Source organism: Mandrillus leucophaeus, unplaced genomic scaffold (assembly GCF_000951045.1).
Source record: "Mandrillus leucophaeus isolate KB7577 unplaced genomic scaffold, Mleu.le_1.0 Scaffold362, whole genome shotgun sequence".
In the NCBI taxonomy this organism is placed as follows: Eukaryota; Metazoa; Chordata; class Mammalia; order Primates; family Cercopithecidae; genus Mandrillus; species Mandrillus leucophaeus.
Genome location: NW_012103832.1, coordinates 751121 through 757213, shown reverse-complemented (window position 1 = coordinate 757213; position 6093 = coordinate 751121). Strand labels below are relative to the sequence as shown.

The following is a 6093-nucleotide window of genomic DNA, read 5'->3' as shown; positions in this document are numbered from 1 at the left end:
AGAAGTCTTATCAAAAACATAAACAATTGACACATGTTTTGTATGTTACATGTATTATGTTCTGCATTATTAACATAAATTAAGCTAAAGAAAAGAAAATGTTATTAGGAAAATCCTAAGGAAGAGCAAATACGTTTACAATTTATTAAGCAGAAGTGGTTCATCATAAACGCCTTCATCTTTATGAGCTTCACCTTGAGTAGGCTGAGGAGGAGGAGGAAGGGAGGGGTTGTTCTTGCTGTTTTGGGGTGGCAGAGGTGGAACAGTTGGAGGAGGTAGAAGGAGAAGCTGGAGAGAGGCTGATGTACTCGGTGTAACTTTTATTGAATTGGACATGCACAATTGGACATGCACAATTCAAACTTGTGTTGTTACAACGGTCAACTGTGCTACAAAATCAAAAAGTGGGGCATGGTTACTAAGCCAATATTAGAAATAAAAAAAAAATACTTAAAACTACAGTATTAATTCAAAACAAAGCAGGAAAAGTGAAAAAATCCTAAGTAAACAGTAATATACAACGTGTTAATAGATCGAAAAATTCAGTATTATTAAGATAATTTTCTTTCATTGAGCTGCAGAATAAGCAAAATCCCAATTAAAATCTCAGCAGGACTTTTGTAGAATTTGGCAAACTGATTGTAGAATTTCCATGTAATACAAACAATTTTAAATAGCAACAGTGATTTTAAAAATTAAGAGCAATGTTGAAGAACTTACACTACTAGATTTCAAGACTTACCATACACTGCAATAATAGATGGAGTGGGGTATTGGCATAAGGACACATATTTAGATTAAAAGAATAACATAATCTGGAAATGTTTACAAGCATATATAGTCAGTAGATTTTTTTAAAATCAGATTTGCCAATGTAATTTAATGGGAAAAGAATGGTGCTGGAACAACAGAATATCAATGTACAATCACTGACAGCGATTCTAACAGTAAAAGACAGGCTTTTGGTGGTTGAGGGCATGATGGGACATCTACAAAATAAAGGACAAACTATTTCTTACTGCCCTGCAGTAAGATGGAAGCACAACGTTTGGTAGTCCTTTTTGGACAGAGGAGGCAGCACAGCTCACATCTGAGGATGCTGTACCAGACCATGTATTAGGTAATACAAATGTTTGCATTCATTAGTGTACACTAACTGTGGTAGAAGTGCTGAAGCACTAAAAATCTTAGTTGACAGAATGATTTGTCCAGTTGATAGCAACCCATGTTTGTCAGGGTTCTCTAGAGGGACAGAACTAATAGGATAAACGTCTAGGTGAAGGGGAATTTATTAGGAGAATTGACTCACAGGATCACAAGGTGAAGTCCCACCATTGGTTGTCTTCAAGCTGAGGAGTCAGGAAGCCAGTCTGAGTCTCAAAACCTCAAAAGTAGGGAAGTGATAGTGCAGCCTTCAGTCTGTGGCAGAAGGTCCAAGAGCCCCTGGCAAATCACTGGTGTGAGTCCAAGGGTCCAAATGCTGAAGAACTTGCAGTCTGATGCTCAAGGGCAGGAAGCATCCAGCATGGAAGAAAGATGGAGGCCAGAAGACTTAGCCAGTCTGCACTTTCCACTTTTTTCTGTCTGTTTTTATTCTGGCCATGCTGGCAGCTGATTAGATTGTGCCCACCCGGATTGAGGGTGGATCTGGCTTTCTCAGTCCACTGACTCAAATGTTAATCTCCTTTGGCAATACCCTCACAGACACACTGAGGAACAATGCTTTGCATCCTTCAATCCAATCAAGTTGACATTCAATATTAACCATCACACAACCCAAGTGTGAGTACGAGGGGCATGTAGACATGATAACCGAGGTGATGTAAGGAAGACTATGCATAAATTCAGTAGAATGGGTTCCCTATCTCCAAAACAAATTTATCTACTGTTATTGCATGATGTCCATACATACAAGACAATCACTGAATCCCCGTAATAGCACCATTCTGCATGGAGACCAATTAGCTGCTGGGTGGCGCGTAGTGGAACAATGGCATGTAAAGTTAAAGATTTCAATGGGATGCCTAGCTCAGACATGAGACCATACAAAGATGGGCTATCATTTTTTAGGGTGTGTATTCTAAATCAACAACCATAATATGATATTTTTTCCCCAGTTGATAGAATACATGAGTCTAAAATCAGGGGCTTAAAATATAAGTAACTTACTTAACACCACCCCATTTCTCATTTACAGAGTTTGAGCTTTCCAGACCTGCAAGTTTGGACTGCATGATGCAGAAGCTCTGGTCGACAAAGGTAGAATACATTGACTCTGGGACACTGCAAAAATTTCAATGAACTTAAGTTATACCTTCTTCCAGTGTACTTCAGGGGACTTTTCCCAAATGACTTGAAGAGAAGTCACTATCCTGATAGGATGATTGATCTGAACTTCAGAGAAAGGTAGACAGAATGTAAAGCAGGAGGAATATTTTTAACAGTAACTAATCCTAATCCACTTTGGTGTCTTTTGATATTGTCTTGTACAACTTTGAGAATCAATGTAATAACACAGCAGCCAGGATCCGAGAAGGCACAGCGACTGTGACTATAGGACTGTCACAGATGAAGGTCTGAGTCTTCCGAAGTTAGGCCACCTGACCAGCAGAGGTGCTATTTAAGGGTAAAGAGGGTGAAAATGCATAACTAAGAAGTATCTTAGCTCAGGCCTCTGTAAACAATACAGTGGGTGGCTTAGAAACATAAATTTATTTCTCGCAGTTCTGGAGGATGGAAAGATCAAGGTGGAGGTGCTGGCAGTTAGTTCCTGGCGAGGGCCCTCTTCCTGGTTATCAGATAGCTGACTTCTTGCTGTGTCCTCCCATAGTGGGGAGAGAGTGAGAGCTTTGGTCTTTCACTTCTTATAAGGATAGGAATTCCACCATGGGGCCCCCCACATCTATGATCTTACCTAAACTTAGCTATGCCCCAAAGACTCTTCCTCTCAATGCCATCACATGGGAAGTTAGGGGTTCAACATATGAATTTTGAAGGATACAACATTCAGTTTACAACAAGGATGGTAATGTTGAATCTCAGTTACAGCTCCAAGATCTACTGCAGAGTTGGAAGCTGTGTGGTTTCTTCATTTAATAAGTCTCCACTAGAGAAACAAAAAAATACACACATACCGGAATCATGGAGAAGCTGCTCCCAACGTATATGTACACATGGATTTGAGCAGCATGGATTCACTGAAGTGGACACTGTGCTTCACTACCCATTTCCTAAGCTGCTTATTATATAAACTGTTAGAGTGCTGCTGCCTAATAGAACTGCCTTCCTGAAGTCCTTCATCTTTTTATCTTTTCCTGAAGCAGCTCACATCCAATACTGGTGGATGCATGAGTAAAAAGTTCTGGTCCGGTTGCAATAAATCAGAGAAATGCTAAAAGTTATCCCAGTTCCAGAACTCTAAAATAAGCTATTGTTGTGAATGAATCAAAATCCAACTTTTTTTTTTTTTCTGAGGTGGAGTCTCATCTTGTAGCCCAGGCTGGAGTGCAGTGGCATGATCTCAGCTCACTGTAACCTTCGCCTCCCGGGTTCAAGTGATTCTCGGGCCTGAGCCTCCTGAGTAGTTGGGACTACAGATGTGTGCCACCACGCCCAGCTAATTTTTGTATTTTTAGTAGAAACAGGGTTTCGCAAAGTTGGCGAGGGTGGTCTTGATCAAAGTCCAACTTCTTTGTCTTTAAATTCTGCTTCCTTTCCTTTCCTTCCTGGTGTTAATTCTAAGAACACTACCCAATCAACCTACTGTGCTATGTTTTACCTAAAGTCTGCTTCCCAGGGAGCATAACTTGCAACATTAAAAACTTGAGAACAAACATATAAAAGTGAAAAATCAACAAAGCAACAAATTCTTTGAAATGATGAATCAAAGTAATAAACTCCTAGGAAGACTAATCAATAAACACAGACGGCACACATTTAAAATATGCAGAATAAAAGAGGATATCACTATAGACTGTAAAGATGTTAAAATATAATAAGAGGATATTATAAACAATATTATCCCAATAAAATTTGCAACTTATAAGAACATATTTCTTGAAGAAATTTACCAAAACAGACATTAGAATAAATAGAACCATGAAGAACTTTGCTAAAAAATTTGAAAAGAGAAAAATAATTACAAATATATAGATAAATATAACTTACCAAAATTTATAAAGAATAGCTTTACGTAACCATAAAATAATTTAAAGAAAACACCAGGCTTGATGCTTTTATGGTGAAGTCTGCCAAAATTGAAAAAAAAATTTTAATTCTATAGACAACTTCAGAGGATGAAAAATAAATATAGGTCAGAAACTCAGATCTACATACAGAAAGGAAAAGCATTTTTAAAAAGTGAAGGCTAAAATAAAGACTTATTTTTCTTATTCTTAAGTGAGCTAAGAAATAGTGATTAGTTCAAAATATTAATAACAATAACATACTTTATTATGTATGTGTATATGTATGTATGTGCACATATATATATAAGTGAAATGAATGACAGTGATGATAAAAGAGATGAGAGAGAGGAATTGGGATATTTAAAAATTATTACTATAAGGTACTTGCACTAACCATAAAGTGGTATAGTGTTATTTCAAAGTGGACTTGTTTAATATATATTTCAAATTCTAGGACAACCTCCAAAAAGCACTAATGAAAGAAGTATAACTAATGCTAAGAAAGGAGAGAAATGGAATTATATAAAATGTTCAGTTAAAACCACAGAAGTCAGTAAAAAAGTGGAAGACATCAGACTAAAAATAAAGGGAAAGAAAAAGACATGCCATGATCTCACTAATAAAAAAGCAAGAATAGCTATATTAATTTTAGACAGAGCAGACTTCAGAGCACATAGAGGTATCAGAGGTAAATTAGTACAGTCATTATGGAAAACAGTATGACTACTTTGTTTAAAAAAAAGAACCTAAAAATGTAACTAGCATATGATTCAGTAATCCCACTTATGAATATATATCCAAAAGAAATGAAGTCAGGATGTCAAAGGGTTATCTGCACTTTCATGTTTATTGCAACATTATTTGCTAAGACATAGATTCAACCTAAATGTCCACCAATGGATGAATGGATAAAGAAAGCCTGGTACCTATACACAATGGAATACTTCTGTCTTATAAAAAGAAAAAATATATGAAACAACATAGATGAGACTGAAGGAAGTTATGCTAAATGAAAAAAGCCAGACACAGAAAGACAAATATGGCATGATCTCACTTATACTTGGAATCTAAAATAGCTGAAATCATGGAAGTAGAGATGAAAATGATAGATACCAGAGGTTGGGTGGGCGAGGGGGATAGAGAAAATGGGAAGTTTTTAGACAAAAGGTACAATGTTTCAGAAAGGAAGAGTAAGTGTTGATATTTATTGCACGGCAGTGTGACTACGGTCAATAATGTACTTTATATTTCAAAATAACTAAGAGAGTACATTTCAAATGTCTCACCATAAAAATGATGGATAAAGTAGGTGATGCATATATTAATTAGCTTGATTTAATTATTTCACATTGTACACACATATCAAAATATCACACTGCACCCTATAAATGTACAATTATAATTTGTCAGTTAAAAATAATATTAACTTAAAAGGAGGAGCATTGCATAATGGTAAAGGGGTTCATTCTTCCAGAAGTCATAACAACCTGTAATGTATATGTGCCTAAAAACAAAGTATCAAAGTATGGAAGGCAAAAACTGATGGAACTGCTAGGTGCAATTGATGAATCCACTGTTTTAGTTAAAGATTTCATCCTTCAATCATAAATGGACACATCCAACAAGCAGAAAATAAATTTAAGGACATAGTTGAACTCGATAGCATCATCAATCAACCGAATATAATTGACATCTATAGACCTACTTTATCCAACAACAGCAGAATATATTTCTTCTCAAGCTCACATGGTACCTTAACTAAGATAGAACACATGCTGGGCCATAAAACACACCTTAACAAAAATTTTAAAAAAGAATGATACATTGTCTGCTCTCAAGCCACAATGTAATTAAACTAGAAACCAATAACAGAAAGATAACTGGAAAAATCTCAAAATAACACATT

At 36.3% G+C, this 6093-nt stretch overlaps 1 long non-coding RNA gene across 1 annotated transcript in view; it reads right to left on the bottom strand.

The window, feature by feature from the left end:
• Positions 1 to 306: 306 nt before the first annotated feature.
• The window catches only part of LOC105546540, a 24374-nt gene continuing 18587 nt past the window's right edge, over positions 307 to 6093 (bottom strand). The window contains exon 2 of the long non-coding RNA XR_001007111.1: positions 307 to 3106. This is a non-coding gene — a long non-coding RNA (uncharacterized LOC105546540). The remainder of the gene's footprint in view (positions 3107 to 6093) is intronic.